Source organism: Macaca nemestrina, unplaced genomic scaffold, assembly GCF_043159975.1.
Source record: "Macaca nemestrina isolate mMacNem1 unplaced genomic scaffold, mMacNem.hap1 Scaffold_48, whole genome shotgun sequence".
Classification (NCBI taxonomy): Eukaryota; Metazoa; Chordata; class Mammalia; order Primates; family Cercopithecidae; genus Macaca; species Macaca nemestrina.
The window spans coordinates 380482-398541 of record NW_027257678.1 but is presented as its reverse complement, the minus strand read 5'-3'; the positions used below and the strand labels follow the sequence as shown (position 1 = coordinate 398541).

General features: G+C 44.9%; 2 pseudogenes; one reads left to right on the top strand and one right to left on the bottom strand.

The window, feature by feature from the left end:
* Positions 1–231: 231 nt before the first annotated feature.
* LOC139361410 (putative uncharacterized protein LINC02693) lies at positions 232–17641 on the top strand (annotated as a pseudogene).
* On the bottom strand, positions 1919–3387 carry LOC139361409 (ATPase family AAA domain-containing protein 3C pseudogene; annotated as a pseudogene).
* Positions 17642–18060: the final 419 nt, after the last annotated feature.

Here is an 18060-nt window from a genome sequence, read left to right as displayed (position 1 = left end):
CCCGCCCTCTCCGCCCCCTGCCCCTCCGCCCCCTCCCTTTAGTCCCCCCGCCCCTCCGCCCCGCCCCCTCTCCGCCCCCTCCATCCAGCCCCGCCCCCTTCTCCCTGCCCCGCCCCTCCCTCCACTCCTCCCGGCCGAGCTCTGTCCCGCCCCCTCCACCTCGCCTCTTCCCCTCCGCCCGGCACCGCCCCCTGAGGCATGCGCAGTGCGCCTGCCCCGCGGGGCTGCATGTTTGAGGACTGCGCGTGGGTGTCCGAGACCGGTGTCTGAAGTCGTCAGTTTACTGCTTGTAACGAACATAGCGATCACCGGGAACCTGGAAGTAGAGACTCCTTTCCACCGTCCTTCCGTCCCTAGGGCTGCTGCTAATCCGCCCGCCGGCATCCAGGACCCCAGGCTGGCTGAACGCAGGCACCCATCTCGCGCCCCAGGGCCCGCTACGCGCCTGGCATAATGGGAAAAAAATCACCACGGAAAGGTCCAACCCCTCACCATGCAGACAGGAAGCTCGGCCGCACGTGTAAGGACTCTTACGCCCCTTGGGGTTTCACCCCCGCTTCGCTGGTTCCAAAAGCCTGGATCGGGGCCTCCTTGTCCTGTGGGGGCCTCTCAGCCGCAAAAACACAGGCCCGAGCCCGCGGGCCTCCCACGCGCCGTGCATAGGCTGCGCTTCTGCGCCTCAGCACTGCGGCTGCGGGACCACCTGGCTCACTTTTCCATTCGGATGATGTCCCTGTACTTCGTGGCTGCAGGCTCCTCAAGCCCCAGGTCTGTGCGGGGACGAGCAAAGCAGCAGAATATCCATGCTACATCTTTCTGGAGCACTCATTTTACTACCAGAGTTGGAAGGAACTAAGTTAAGTAATTTCCAAGGCAAGTAATTAAAATTTTACGGTGAAAAGCCTGGAAACTCTTCTGCCGGTAATAACTGTCAGACATATCTGTGGCTGAAATGTCAGACTTTCTCTGAGAAAAAAAACTGAGAACTTGTTTCCCATTATTTAAAATAGGAAAAATTATAGGGCATAGCAAGTCAATAGAAAAAACCTACCAATTTCCTAACTCACAGTGTGGCAGTAGGTTTAAGTTGCACATAAGTTAGGATGTAAAATACTTAAATGTTGCCACTTGGTCACCCACATTTGATATGGTTGTTACCATGCAGTTGCCTTGTATGCAGTAGCAGTGGCTTGAGACCAGCAATATCACTCATTTGTCAACACACCAAAGCTTTTCGAAGTCACCGTCATGATCCTGGTGGTCAACCAGTTGTTTCTGGAAGCAACATGTGGCTTTTCCAGCAAACTAGTTTAAAATGTTGTATTTCTTGAAAGCTCAAACTTTATCTCTACAACCATCAGCCAAAAAATTTGAGACAGATTCTTGTCTTTTGCCCAAACTGCACCATGATAGGGGCTCCAGGGATCCACCTGCTTCAGCCTCCCCAGTAGCTGAGACCACAAGTGTGCACCACCATGCCTGTTAATTTTTAATATTTTTGTAAAAACTACATCTCCCCACATTGCCCAGGCTGGTCTCGAACTTCTAGGCTCAAGCAATTTTCCTGCCTTGGCCTCCCAAAGTGCTGGAATTACAGCGGTGAGCCACCTACTGAGCTAGGAGTTAGAGACCAGCCTGGGCAACATGATGAAACCCCATCTCTACAAAAAATTTAAAAATTAGCTGGGAGTGGTGGCACTGCCGATAGTCCCAGCTACTCAGGAGGCTGAGGTGGGAGGATTCTTGAGCCCGGGAGATTCAGGCTGCAGTGAGCCGTGATTGCACCACTGTACTTCAGCCGGGGCAACAGTGCCAGACCCTACCCCCTCCCCCAAAAGAAAGAAAACTATTAGTTCATAATGCAGTTGATGAAATAATGTACATCCACAAAGAAAGGAGCAATCATAATATGTATATACTCAGTATTAAAATATTGTATATAGTATTACATATATAATATTGAATGCCTATAATGAATGGGGCACTGTTTTAAGCACTTTATTTATTTATTTATTTATTTATTTATTTATTTATTTGCGGCACCTGTGGGAGTTTATTAGGGGGAGAATTTCCTTAAATGTGCAGGGACCAGAAAGGCAGGGGTGGGAGGGGTCCGCAGCCAGGCTCCGTGAGGTGTGGTCTCCCCATGGACTCAGGTTGAGGGGTGCTCCTCCTCGGGCCCAGGCCATCCCTCTTCAGCAAGCGCATTTTCTGCTGGTGCTGCCGGACAAAGTCTCGCACACAGGTATCCAACATGGCCTTGGTGAGGACCCCATCCTCAGAGGCATACGCCGTGGCCTGACAGGACACAACCAGCTGTGCGATCTTCCGGCCCGACATGCCCTCCGTCAGCCAAGCGATCTCCACGCACTTCCTCTCATAGTCAAACTGGGCCAGCTTCAGGTGCTGCTTTCCTTCTGTGGCCGGCTTAAGAACATACTTGTCAAGATACATTCTCAGCAGGAGCTCCTGCTCCTCCTGCCGCGGCAGGTCGAAGTGAAACACCAAGTCGATGCAGTTGCGGATGTCCCAGTGGAACTGCTCGGGATGGCTTCTGGCCAGGACCAGCATGAATTTGTTGCTGCGCTGACTCGTGTGGCTTAGGAAGGCGTTCTGGGTGGCTCTGAGGTCCTCATTTATCTCCTCAGTGGCTCTCTTCAGAAGGAAGGCGTCCGCGTTGTCCACGAAGAGCAGGAGGCTGCCCCGGCTGGTACTGGCCCAGTCAAACAGCTTGTGCATGGCGGTCACGCCTTCCCGCCCCATGGGGGCCACGTCCCCACCTGTCATGATGGTGTAGTCCATGCCCGAGTGCACGATGAGTTTCGTGGCAAACAGCGTCTTCCCGGTGCCTGGTGGCCCGTACAGCAGGACATTCCTGTACAGGTTGCAGTTCTTCTTCGTGTTCTTTGTTGCTATGGCAATGTCGCGCACCTGCGCTTCCAGGCTGGGACTCAGCACAACACCCTCCAGCATGTCCTGGGGCCGACTGAGGAGCCGCCGGCTGACCTGGAAGGGGTGCTGCAGCGCCTCCAGCACCGTGATGCGGGACTTCTCGCTCACCAGGGATGGCTTCAACAGCCCAGCCTCGATGAAGCGGGCCCCGGCGGCTGTCGCATTCTTGGCTGATTTTACCCCGACAGCCAGCAGTGTCAGCCCAACCACCGTGGCTGTCACTGTGTCCTGGTCTGTCACAAAGGCACAGAATCTTTCCCCAAACATGGTGACAGCCGTCCTGATGGACGCCAAGAAGGTCTGATGGTGCTTCCGCAGGGACTCCTCCTGCTTCCCTAAGTTCTCCTCATTGACAAGTTGTTTGAGCTTGGACTGTTGCTCCGGCTGCAAAGTCTGCTCCTTCATCTGCACCAGATTCAGGGCATCCTTCGACATGGCCCAAAGGCATGGAGGCCACTGACATCTATCCCTTACGTGGTAACCAACGGACAGCCAAAGTGCATGACGGGACCACACTTATTTAAAGATGGTTCCTCCCAGGTGATTCAAGGATAAAGATACAATGGGTAATCAGTAACTAACAGGAAAAACTCTTGTGGAAACAGAGTTAAGAGGCCAGGCTCTGTGGCTCACACCTGTAATCCCTGCGCTCTGGGAGGCTGAGGCAGGTGCATCACCTGAGGTTAGGAGTTGGAGAGCAGCCTGGTCAACAGGGTGAAACCCTGCCTCTACCAAAAATACAAAAATTAGCTGGGCGTAGTGCGAGCCCCTGTAATCCCAGCTACTCGGGAGGCTGAAGCAGGAGAATCACTTAAACGTGGGAGGTGGAGGTTGCAGTGAGCTGAGATCACACCATTGCACTCCAGCCTGGGCGACAGACACTCTGTCTCAAAAATTAAAAAATAAAAAATAAAAAAATAGAGTGGGCCAGGCACGGTGGCATACACCTGTAATTCCAGCATTTTGGGAGGCCAAGGCGGGCGGATCACAAGGTCAGTGAAGGGGTGGCCTGCCTCTCCACACCTGTGGGCATTTCTCGTTAGGTGGAACCAGAGACTTGAGAAAAGAAATGAGACACAGAGACAAAGTATAGAAAAAGAAAAAGTGGGCCCAGGGGACCAGCGCTCAGCATACAGGGGACTGGCCGCCAGCCTAAGCACTTTATACTCATTATCCCACAAGGATTCTCTCTCGAGTAGGTCTGAGTATATTCAATTTAAAGACTAATTAGTAAGCAATACATAGAATTGAACAGGAAACTATTTAAAGCATAGAAGGCTCTCAAAAATACAGTGTGGAATGAGTAATGCAAGTTACAGAGATACATAGCACATTTATAGAAAGTGTAAAAACTTACAAAGTTAAACAGTATATTATTTAGAGAAACAATATATTATTTAGAGCTATTATTATGTAATAAAAGTATAATGAAAGTCAGGGAAATAATACTTTTTGTAAAACTTCAGATGAATGATTGTCCTAGATGGGGAGGCAAAGGGTTATATTAAGGAAGGGCCAACCATGCAGATGGCTTCAAATGTAGTGGTGTAAGTGATGGCTACAATGTATTTATTTTACTTTTATGTGAGTCGGTGTGTGTGTGTGTGTGTGTGTGTATGTATGTATGTGTAGTTTTGTATGTATAAAATAGCTCATAATAATTTTTTTTTTTTTTGAGTTGGGGTGTTTCTCTGTCTCCCAGGCTGGAGTGCAGTGGCATGATCCCGGCTCACTACAGCCTCCAACTCTCAGGCTCAAGTGATCCTCCCACCTCAGCCTCCTGAGTACCTGGGACTATAAGTGCACACCACCATGCTTGGCTAAATTGTTTAAATCTTTGGTTGAGATGGGGTCTCACTCTGTTGTCCAGGCTGGACTTGAACTCCTGGTCTCAAACAATCTTCCTGCCTCTGCCTCCCCAAGTGCTGGTATTACAGGGTGAGTTGCTGTGACCAGCCTAATTTTTTTTTTTATTTTTAAACAGCTTTATTGAGGAAAAATTCACGTACCTTATGATCCACTAAAGTTTACTATAATCACAGTTATGTGAAACCAACACCATGGTTAAGTTTAGAACATTTTTATCAGTCCTGTACCCTTTAGCTATCACCCTGTTATTCCCCCCAGCCCCAACCCCAGCTGTAAGCAACCACAAATCTAGTTGCCATCTCAATAGATTTGTCTTCTCTGGGCATTTCATATAAATCGATCCATATAAGTGTTTTTTCATGTCTGGCTTCTTCACATTTGTCTCATTCCAGAAGGTGACTGAATTGTTCCACAACTGGGAATACTAAGCTGTGGGGTGAATTTTTGGTTCCCAAGTGAATGTGAATGAGGCAGAGTGGAAGGAGAGTTCTTTTACTGAGGGAAAGGGGCAAGAACCAATGAAAGAAAGAGATCCAGCAGGAGGAGAGGGAGGAAGTGGGATGGAGAGCTGCTGAAAGCAAATGAACAGAGCTCTGGACCTCGACAGCAGAATAGAAGGTACAATGCAGCGGGGTGCAGGTCCTGAGGGGGAGGGAAGGGGAATGTGGAAAACAGCAGGTCATAAACTCTGAATTCCAGATGCTGAAGATGTGGGTCGCAGGGGTCTGGTCATCCCCTCACAGGCAGGGGCTGGAAAGTGGGGCTCTGCTCAGGTCCAGGAAGGAAGTGGGTACACAGGTGGTGTGGACATGTGCGTGGAAGCCCACAATGTTAGGTGCAGAACTTCAGGGAGAACCTGCATTTGGGCTCCAGGCTAGTTGGAAGTATTCTTTCATTCAGCAGCCTTCCCATTAAGTGCCTGCTGTGTGACAGACATTGTAGAGCGCAGAGATGCAATTTTAGCTGTCCCAGCCTTCCAGGGACTTCCCTAGAAGACTGGGACATGGTTATTTTCCATCTCCCCACGGTTCATGGAACTGTATTCTGCATAAAACGGGCAAAGTACAACTATCATGGATTAGTACTTGAAGAAATGAAGTTTTTACCTTCATGTTTTTTACGAAAGGCAGTATCTGAGATGTAGCATTCTATATCTTTGGCTTCTTTAATGTTAGCTATACAGACAAAATAGAAAATGAAAAAAATTTCCAATATTAAATATTCACATTGATGTCTGTATTAGTCTATTTTGTGTTGCTATAAAAGAACACCTGAGGCTGGGTAATTTATGAAGAAAAGAGGTTTATTTGGCTCATGATTCTGCAGGCTGTACCAGCCTGGCACCAGCATCTGTTTCTGGTGAGGACCCTGGGAAGCCTCCAGTCATGGTGGAGGGGGAAGTGGAGCGAGGAAGAAAGGAGGTGGGTGCCATGTGCTTTCAAACAACCAGCTCTCATGTTTCATAGAGGAAGGACTCACTCACTACAACCGGGACAGCACCAAACCGTTCCTGAAGGATCTGACCCCAAGACCCAAACACCTGTCACTAGGCCCCACTTTCTTTTTTTTCTTTCTTTTTTTTTTGAGACAGAGTCTCACTCTCCCACCCAGACTGGAGTGCAGTGGCATGATCTCAGCTCACTGCAAGCTCCACCTCCCAGGTTCATGCCATTCTCCTGCCTCAGCCTCCCGAGTAGCTGGGACTACAGGTGCACACAACCATGCCTGGTTAATTTTTTGTTTTAGTAGAGACGGGGTTTCACCGTGTTAACCAGGATGATCTCAATCTGCTGACCTTGTGATCTGCCTGCCTTGGCCTCCCAAAGTGCTGGGATTATAGGGGCGCACCACCGTGACCAGCCTAGGCCCCGCTTTCAACATTGGGAATCAAATTTCTTTTTTGCTTTGTTTTGTTTTGTTAAGGAGATAATCTCACTGTGTCACCCAGGGTGGAGTGCAGTAGTGCAGTTGTAGCTCACTATAGAAGCCATGGCTGAGCTGAGCCATAGCTTACTGTGGCATCCAACTCCTGGGGCTCCAGAGATCCTCCCACCTCCGCCTCCTGAGTAGCTGGGATAACAGGCTCAATCCACCATGCCCAACTAATTTTTTTATTTTTTGTAGAGACAGGGTCTCACTAGGAGATCAAATTTCAACATGAGATTTGGAGAGGACAAATTTTCAAACTGTATCAATGTCAATAGGTTTTTTTTCCACTCATAAAGAGTATCTATGTGTTAGGAACTTTAGATGTTTAAAAAGTGGTGGCAGGGGAGAAATATATAATAACGGGCACACACTGTATAATTTCCTCACATTTTAAATTACTCTGATAACTAATACATACATGGATTTATGGGTCTGGAATTTTTTCAGTGAGACATTTGTTTATAATTAAAATGTGGATTTTATCTCCTTATCCCTTTTTAATTCAGTCCCAGGCCTGAGCCACCATCCAAACATTCCTACATTGAAGCTGGGGTTTTTCCCTGAAAAAGTTGCTTGTTAGGAAAACAGGATACAGTTGCCTTGAGCCAGCTGGCCTTGGCCGCCAGGCCGCTCTCACGGGGAGTGTTATTCAGTGGGAAGTCGTGCTCCCTGCATGGCACCGCAGCCCCTCAGCTCTGAACTCAGCAAACACTGTCCCATTTTGCCCCCAGTAACAAGCACAGGGGCACCACCACAGACTAGTACCCAGTGGGAACCAAGTCTTGGGAACTTACTGGAATTGTTGAAAGATATGTCCCTTTTTAGTAATGCATATGGCCCTAAATATTAGGTACAATCTGACTTCAGACTCAAGTCATCATGTGTTTTGGCTCAGCTGTGGCCTGCATATGGTATTGTTGATATTAGAAATGAAAATGCTGGTGAGCCACAGAAAGAAAAATCCTGTGTTTTCTGAAACTTTCAAACACCTTTGGCCTTGTTCGTTAATCACCTGGAAGGAAGAGAACCTATAAAAACTGGAAAGGCAGTGGCCAGCAGCCAGCCCTTGAGAGGCTTGTTGAGCTGTGAGGTCTGGAGGAGGATGCAGCTCTGCATTGCTTCTGCAGCCCCAGTGCAAAGCAATGTTGAATTCCAGCGTGATATCGAAATGAATGTATTTTACTGTAATGTTACATCTTACATTTTTTATTAAATCCTTTGTTCATAAATGGAAACAACAAAATGACAAATTATTTAACATTTTCATATTTTATAACCTTCCTGGCCTCTAGCAAAAAAAAAAAAAAGAAGGAAAAAGAAATTTGATTCCCAATGTTGAAAGCAGACCGTAGTGAGAGGTGTTTGGGTGTTAGGGGCAGATCCTGCAGGAACGGCTTGGTGCTGTCCTGGCGTTAGTGAGTGAGTCCTTGCTCTATGAAACATGAGAGCTGGTTGTTTGAAAGCACCTGGCACCCACCTCCTTTCTTCATTGCTCCACTTTGCCTTCCATCATGACTGGAGGCAGCCTGAGCTTCAGAAGGAAGGCAGTCCTCTAAGATAGCCTGTCCAATATAAATATTTCCTAGGCCTGTCTGGAGTTTTAAATTTTCTACTAGCCAGGTTAAAAAAACTAAAGAGAGGCCGGGCGCGGTGGCTCAAGCCTGTAATCCCAGCACTTTGGGAGGCCGAGACGGGTGGATCACGAGGTCAGGAGATCGAGACCATCCTGGCTAACACCGTGAAACCCCGTCTCTACTAAAAATACAAAAAAAAAAACTAGCCGGGCGAGGTGGCGGGCGCCTGTAGTCCCAGCTACTCGGGAGGCTGAGGCAGGAGAATGGCATAAACCCGGGAGGCGGAGCTTGCAGTGAGCTGAGATCCGGCCACTGTACTCCAGCCCGGGCTACAGAGCAAGACTCCGTCTCAAAAAAAAAAAAAAAAAAAAACTAAAGAGAAACAGGTGGAATTGATTTGTGATAATATAATTTATTTGACCCAATATATCCAAAATATCATTATAATGTGTGATCAGTATAAAATTATTAATGAAACATTTTACATTTCTTTGTCCTGAATCTTTAAAACTCACCCCATATTTTACACTTCTAGCATATCCCAGTTCGGAGCAGCCACATTCCTGATGTTCTGAGGGCTCTGACTCCCTGACCTCAGGAAGGTGAAGGGCCTGAACCGAATTTCTCTGCCAGGAGCCAGGGAGCTCCCCCTCCCTACCCACATCTCTTTTCAGTCCCAAAGGAAGAGAGAGTGCCCTAAGAGGGCAGGGGCTGCCAGCAGGAGGTGGCCACAGGTACAACACTGCTACCCATCTGCTGCTTGGTGGGGCCATTCTCCCTCCAGAGATCAGAGGATAGCGGGGTCCCAGGAGGTGGGCCCTGTCCACAGCCTTGACCTCCAGAGATTAGATTTGGAGGGAATGGATTCCAGACAAATGCTTTACCTTGCTATTTGGCCGTGGCCCTAGTGGTCAGGCTGTCATCTGTTTCCTCCTGTGTTGTGTGATACTGTGTGAGTTTTAAGCACATACGTGTCTACATGCATTTCTTTATAATTCAAGGGACCCAACTTCTAATAAGGGGAAAAGGAATTAGGTACCACGATGGTTCCTACCGTTTGCCAGCTAACTTGTAATCAGCATGTTGTTAATCCTGGCATTCTGCTCTGGGTGTGTTAGTTCACTGTTACTGTGTAATAAGCCGTCCCAAAACTTATTTAGCTCATAATTGAGCAGGTCAGCAATTTATGGCAGGCTCCTGCCATGAATGAATTGTGATACCTGTAAAACCTGCCATACCTTTATCAGGCATAGCAATCTTCATGTGTGTGTATGGGAGAAGGGCGTCAGCTGCTGGTGACCAGGCAGCTCTGCTGTTGAGAGTGAGTTGGCTGTGGACTGGCCAACTTCGGTTCTCTTCCCCAAAATGTTTCATCCTCTAGCAGGCTAACCTGGGCTTGTTGTCATGGAGATGGCAGGGTTCTGAAAGAAAAGGAAGAATCATTCAAGACCTTTTGAGACTGGACCCAAAACTGCCAGCTGGATCCAAGTCTTTGGGAAACAGATTCTACCTCTGGATGGGAGCAGCTGTAAAAGCACATTGCAAAGGGTGCAGATACAGGGAGGGATGAAGAATTGCTGTTGCTTTTGCAGTTAGCATCACTATGCCTTTTCTTGCAGACAAGATTTATATAACTGTCCAAGTCAAGGAACTTGTCCAAAGCCCCACAGCTACTAGGCGGGCTGTGCTGGGCCTCAGGATCTGCTCGGCCTGACTCCAGAACACAGCCACCCCCATGGGCCGCACTATCACATGGCTTCCCTGGGCCTTCCAGGTTCCGGAGGGTGACTCTTCTGCAATAGAGGCAGGATTCCTGCAAGATTCTCATCCTTGTAGTATTCTTCTCCGTTAGGAATATTCCTCTCCAGATAATGATTGGGAAGCGTCTTGGAATAACTTGGAATAATTTTGGGGAAATGGTTGAAGGCTGAGTTAAGAAATCAAGGCACTAGCACTATATTTTTCATTTCTAATCATAGGAGAAATTTGAAAACACGTATAAAGCACTCCACATGTTTGGAAATTCTTTTCATCCCATCTTGGCATTTGGAGGCTATTACTGGTCTTCAACACAGACTAAATCAAAATGCTGTGCCCAAAACAACCTCTTCCTCTGAAAGCACCCGATGTAAAGATAGACCTGCTGAGAAGACATTTCCTCCTGCTGCAATTTAGTCAAGCAGCTGAGCATGTCTTGAAGCCGTCCTTTGATTTTAACAGGACAGAGCTGTTTTCTAAGACTGCCCGCCACCCCTCCCTGTAAAGCTGAGATGCTGCAATGAGGCAAATCCCCACAGCACACAAGGAAATCAGGCACAGCCAATGCATCCTTTAGCACAGCTAAGGTTCTCACCCTTGATGCACCTTACAATTACCTGGGTGGCAGGGGGCTTTTAAAATTCCCAAAACTGAAGTTGCAACAGACCAGTGAAATCAGAATCCCTGGGGCAGGATCCAGACACCCTTGCTGTTTAAAGCTCTCCAACTGGTTACGGTGTGTGGCCAGCGTTGAGAACCACTGCTTGAAACCAACATCTTTTGATGAACTAGTAGCAAATGGTTTCTCAAATGAATGTAAAGTCTTTGCTGCTGAGCTATAGCCTTTCAGTCTTACTTGCGTTATTTACATACTGTCTTTTGCAGGACCTGACCTCTGCTACTCATTTTGTTTGACTCAACTCAATTTCACAAGTACTGAGTGCATATGATGTGCAGAGCACCATGCTAGTTATTGTGTCCTTGGTTTGGGGAGGACTTTGCTGGGAAATAAAATCACATCGTCAGAAATAAGAGTCTTGCTACTTATCAAATTGAGGCAAAAATGGGAAGACCTAGGGGGTCTCACCCAAGGGTTGGGACATTAATAGATACATCAGAATATGACAGTTCATCTGATGATGCTGTGGGTAGAAGTGTCCCACTTTGAAACAAAACAAAACACTGCTGTTACTCTGAGATACTAAATTATGTGTGCAAATATGTGGTATTTAAATATTTTGTTGATACATAGCATGCATACAGAAATATGGGCATAAAGCGTTCACTTATGCTCGACATATATTATGACAAAGTTAATACACGTGGGTAACCACGAAATAGAAGCAGCCTCACTCATGTGGTCCACAAGCGCTTTCTCCCTCCCTCCTCCTCAAAGGTACCAGTGTCTTAACAGCTGACATTATAGATCAGTTTCGTCTTTCTGTGCAAGGTGTTTCATTACAGAAAAGTTTAAATATATGCAAAATGAACAAAACTGTATAATAGATCCGTGACCCAGCTTCAACAGCTAGTAATCATGTGCCATTTTTGTTTCTTCTGTACCTCAGCCCTTTCCCTACCCCTCACTTTATGTATTTTTTTAGTTCTTTTTTGGTGAGGTAAGATATACATGCATTGAAAGGCACAAATCTTAATTGTACAGCTTTGAAAAATAAATAACACCCATATAACCATCACCCCTTTTCAGAATGGAATATTTCCATCATCCCCAGAAACCTCCCTCATGCTCATTCCTAGGCAATTTTTAACTCCCCCAGAGGAAAGTACTGTTGTGGGGGTTTTTTAACCATTAAGTTCATTTTGCTTGAAATCATACAATATACATTTTTATGTCCAGCTGTCTCAGCATAATGCTTGTGAGACACCTCCATAGTGTGTATTTTAGTTTATTCCTTTGAATTGCTGAATAGTATTCTGCTGTATAAATGCACTGTGGTTTGTTCATACATTTTTCTGTTGATGAATATTTGGGCTATTTCCTGCTTTGGGCTATCATATTAGTAAAGATCTATGAATATCCTTATACAAGTACTTTTTTGTATTGTTTTATTCCTTTATTAGCATTGAAGTGACACATATTTTCATTTTTTAGCAGTTGCTCCAGGGATTACAATGTGCATCATTAACATTCTCACAGTCTAGAGTTAATATTGTACTATTACAGTGAGTGTAAAACAGAAAAACTTACTACAGAATAGCACCATTTATCTCCTATCCTTTGTGCTGTTGTTGCCATAAATTTTATATCTGTACATGTCAAAAACCCCACAACACAGTATTATATTTGCTTTAGTCATAGATCTTTAGATGAAATTAAGAGGGAAGAAAAGAAAAATATATTAATAAATATTTGGAGGGAGATATTTTGAGGCCACAGAAACATACTGTTTCTTCTTTAAGTTTCATCCAATTTTTGCATTCATTGATGACTCTTTCCTGCAGTAATTATTACTGTAGTGTTCTAGTGGTAGTTTTCTATTTGTGCTATCCTTCAACATTTATTACTTGGAATTCTTCTGTGAGGAAGATTTGTCTTTCCTTCCTGATTGATTTAATCTTTTCTATATCAGTATGGACTTGTGGCTATTTCTTTTATGTTCTGGGTTATAATTTAGTGCTGTCATAATTATTTGCCACTCACATTGTTCCACCTTGAGCCACAGAAAGCTCTTCCAGGTTGGCTTCTTTTGACATGTCTCCACCCTTTTATGTTTTTTAAAAGCACTTTTTTATTTTCTGGCACTGCAAGATGCTCTAGTCTCATCTTGTGTTTTTCATGGCAGGCCTAGAATTAGTCTTTTCTCCAAGAAGCCTGGGTTTCTTTTATAGGAGAATGGTATATAGAAACTAAGATCTGGGTACTGGGTGCGCTCATTAATACTGGGATATCACTGCTTCTAGGCTCTCTCAGCATAGTTCGGAAACATTCACATGTTTCCAAACATGTATGCATGAATACAAACTCAGCATCTACCTATCTATATCTGTCTATCTAAACAGATACATTAAAATAGACAAAGGTTCATACTGACATTCCTAACTCCAGTGCAGCACCTCAGGATTTATTCTAGCATTCTCCCTTTGCTTATTTGTAACTCTTTCACCTACAGAGAGAAACTGGGATCTAATTCTCTGAAATATATTTGCTAACATGGAAAATCATTTCAGAATTGCTAACCCATACCCTGAAACAAATTTGCCAACAGTATATTTGTGTACAGTTCTTGAGTCTTACAGTATGCAGTCAAAACAGTATTTTCCAAGGTTACTTAGGTGAAGACTTTTTTTCCCCACACTCTTCAATATGGGTTAGTCATAATTTGTAATGCAGTAAGATTCATTTGTCACCCACTGCATTCCATCTGACCCCCTCACCATCTTTGTTGATTTTTAAATTTACGTAGAATAAAACCTGTAGCAGACGCTTTTTCTACATCAGTTGAGATAATCATGATTTGCCACTCCATTCTGTTAATGCAGTGATGTTTGAATGTTCAACCATCCTTGCATTCCAGGAATAAATTCTTCTTGGTCATAGTGTATAATTATTTTAATATGCTGCTGAATTTAGTTTGTTGGTATTTTGTTGAGGATTTCTGCATTGGTATGCATCAGGGAAGTGATATGGATCTCTAGTTTTCTTGTCTACTTTTTTTTTTCTGGCTTCGGTACAGGGTAATTCTGACTTCATAGAATGTCATAGAATGAGTTTAGAAATGTTCTCTCATTTTCAATTTTTTAGAAGAGTTGTATTAGTGTTATTTAAATGTTTGGTAAGATTCACCAGTGAAACCATCTGGTTCAGGGCCTTTCTTTGTCAGAAAGTTTTTGATGACAGATTCAATCTTAGTAGTTACGGGGTCTATTCTAATTTTCTGTTTTTTCATTATTCAGTCCTAGTAGGTTTTGTATACCTAAGAATTTGTCTATTTTATCTAGACTGTCCTATTTGTTGGCAAACAGTTGTTTATAGTACACCTCTTATAATTCTTTATTTCTGTAGAATTCATAATAATGTCCCACTGTCATTTCTGGCTTTGAGTCTCTTTTTCTTAGTCAATCTAGCTAAAGTTTTGTCAGTTTTGTTCATCTTTTCAAAAACCAACTTTTGGTTTTGTTTATTTACTGATAAGGAGGGATTTATTTCTGTCATATACTGTTTGTTGTTTATATGCCTTACAGCTTTTTTGTTCTTCATTTCCTACATACTGTCTTCTTTTGTATTTAATTGATTTTTGGTAATGAAATGTTTTAATTTCCTCATTTCCTTTTGTATATATTCTATTGTGTGTGTGTGTGTGTGTATGTGTGTGTGTGTGTCATCATGGGTATTACATTTAACTTGCAAGTTTATTCATTTTATTCAGTTGTATAAACATACTGTAATTTATTTATCCATTCTACCCTTTATGGTCCTTTGGATTTTAATTATTGGACTTTTTGTTAGAGCAGTTTTAGATTTACATGAAAAAATGAGTCAGGGAATTCCCATATACCCAGTCTCCTGCCCACATGCTCTGTTGTTACCCTTACAGCCTTGCCTTGTGGTACGTTTGTTACAGTTGATGAACAATGTAGAAACATTATTATTAACTAAAATTCATTAGAGGTCACTCTTTGTGTTGTACCTTCTATAATTTTGAGAAATGTGTAATGACATGACATGTATCCATCATTAATGCAGCATACAGAATAGTTTCACTGTCTTAAAATATCCCTTGTGCCTCAGCTATTTGTTTCTTTCTTTCACCCTCCCCTTCCCACAACCCTGATAACTATTGCTCTCTTTACTGTTTCCATAGAATATCATGTGGAATTTTACAGAATATCGTATGGTTGGAATTCTATAGTACATAGCATTCAAATGGGATCCTTTCACTTGCCAATATGCATTTAAGTTTCCTGTGTGTCTTTTCATGGCTTGTGAGCTCAGTTTTAAATCAAGGAATAATAATTTATTGTGTGAATCCACAACAGTTTATCCATTCACCTACTGAAAGGCATCTTGATTGCCTCCAAGTTTTAGCAATTATGAATAAAGCTGTCATAAACATTTACGTGGAAGTTTTTGTGTGAATATAAGTTGTCAGCTTATATATAAGGGTATACTTAGCTTTATAAGGAACTGCCAGGCCAGGCACAGTAACTCATGTCTGTAATCCCAGCACTTTGGAAGGTTGAGGTGGAAGGATTGCTTGAGCCCAGGAGTTCATGACCAGCCTGGGCAATATAATGAGACCTTGTCTCTACAAAATAAATTTAAAAATTAACCAGGCATGGTGGCACCTGTTGGTGTTAATATCATTGTTATGCAACCTGCTCTAGGAAGTGACGATCCTGTGTTCTCTAAGATGAACGTAATGAGCATCACTCAAGTCAGTAGTCAAACCCATCATTAGCAGAAGCTCAGAAAATAAGATGTTAAATGCCTGGCCATTAAGTTTTCTTATCTTTGTTCATTTCTACAGAATCATCTCCCCTGCCCCACAAACATGAAAGAAAAGACAAGAGAAGCACCCGAGAAGAGGAGGGGAGAAGTGCCCCAGAAAAAAGTCATCCAGTCTCTGAAGCTTCGCCCAGGTGGGCACAGGCCAGCCAGCCTCTCCTCTGGTTGCCCAGCCAGCTGCAGGCTGTCATATAACCTTCCACCCGGCGTGCTTTTGAGTGTGTGGAAGTGCTGTATGCCCTCTTCTTTGAAAACCTGTTGAGCAAATGCCTCCGCATTTTATGCCCCTTCAACCTCCACCTCCAAGGGCCCCCAAGACCAAACATGCTGTGCACACACAGCAGCTCTTTGTGTCCCGCTCCTGGCCGATCTCCTGCATCATCTCGTTGAGCTCCATTGAACTCCGCAGTCTGCATACTCTGTGGAACTCAGGGTCTTCTTGCTCCATGGAACTCAGGGTCTTCATTTTCCATGGAACTCAAAGTCTTCTTGCTCTGTGGAACTTGAGGTCTCCTGGCTCCATGGAACTCAGGGTCCTTGTGCTCTGTGGTACTCGGGGTCTGTGTGCTCCATGTAACTTGGGGACTGCATGCTCCGTGGAAAGCACTGGGACACACTTGACCCCCCACACCCACACATACATCCTTCATTTTAATCCTGCCCCTCACCTGTCCACCCTGTGAGGCTTCTTCACCCCCACTCTGCTTTGAGCTCACGCCGGGTCTTTCGGGCTGGCCTGAAGCATGGGTGTTGGTAGGAGGAAGTGGCTGAGGTCACACGTTCAGGCAAATTCTGCTGGTGTTGCACCTGATGGAGCTGCCTGGAGAGGATATTTCCTTGGAGGATGTGCCTTGGTGGCCACTGGCTTCTTATGCTGCCCACACCACTGCTGATTCCATGGAGGAGCCACAGGGCCACACTGGGGACTGTTCTGGAATTGGTGGTTTTCATCTGCATGTTAGGTAAGAACTGGCAGGCACCTTGGCTGTCCTTGTGGCCTCTGCCCTGCCCCTGGCCCTCCCCAGGTTGCTGATTTTCTGAGCTGCTGCTCTTCCAGGAGGAATTAAAGGTGGGAATTGCTGAAACCTGTGCTTTGGATTAGCAGAGACCCTAGGCTGTGTCATGCAGAAAAGGGAAGGATTGCAGATGGTGGCGGGATCATCTGAAGGCAGGGGCTTCACTGTGATGCTGGAGCCCTCCATGTTGGGATGTTTGCATACAGCCCAGGTTCAGTTAGGTGGCCCATCAGCGAGTCCTGGATCTGGTCTCACTCACAAGCCATGGACAACATGAGCTCAATTTGCCAGGGCTCCCTGGGAGGGGATTGGAGAGCCTGAGAAAGAGGCTGGGCTGCCTGTTACGCCCACCCCACACCCTGCCTCCTGTAACCCCTTAGGAGGTCAGCCAGAGACAGTAACTCAAAACCTCAGCTTTGGGCAGCCAGATGCCCAGAAATGAGGGAGAGGGCAGGCCTAGACACCAAAATAAAAGTCTATATATTTTAATATAAATACCAGAGGTGTTTGAACCAGAGCAACTCCATCTTGAATAGGTCCTGGGTAATTTAGGCCCCACCCTTAAGCCTGGAGAATCTTGAATGAGGCTGAGACCTACTGGGCTGCATTCCCAGGAAGGTAGGCATTCTAAGTCACAGGATGAGATAGGAGGTTGGCACAAGATACAGGTCACAAAGACCTTGCTGATAAAACAGGTTGCGGTAAAGAAGCCAGCCACAACCAAGATGGTGATGAAAGTGATGTCTGGTTGTCCTCACTGCTCACTGTATGCTAATTATGATGTATTAGCATGCTAAAAGACACTCCCACGAGCATCATGACAGTTTAGGAATGCCATGGCAATGTCAGGAAGTTACCCTATATGGTCTAAAAGGGGGACAAACCCTCAATTCCAGGAATTGCCCACACCTTTCCTGGAAGACTCATGGATAATCCACCCCTTGTTTAGTATATAATCAAAAAGTAACAATAAGTACAAGCAGTTGAGCACCCCATGCCACTGCTCTGCCTATGGAGTGGCCATTCTTTCATTCCTTTATTTTCTCTAGTAAACTTGCTTTCACTTTATGGATTCACCTCGAATTCTTTCTTGCACGAGATCCAAGAATTCTCTGTTGGGGTCTGGATCAGGACCCCTTCCCAGTAACATAAATATGTAATGAAACAAAGGTCCATAACTTGACCCAATTGGAAACACAAAATTTACTATAAGGATTTATATAACAAAGAGATAAAAGGAGCCCTGATTGTCTTTTGTGCCTGTACAGCACGGGCTCCAGATTAACAAATGCTAAAATGCACCAATTGACAAAGCTTCATGAACTTAGTCAATGCTGGGACTCAAGTTACAGTTATACCTGGGATGAACACTGCAATGCCTGTAATCCTGGCAAAATAACTATAGAGGAAAAATAGGCATGCTTTATTTTAACTGTAGCTTTGCCTAAATTTTGCATAGGCATAATACTCATTGCCCTAAAATATGCTCTAACAC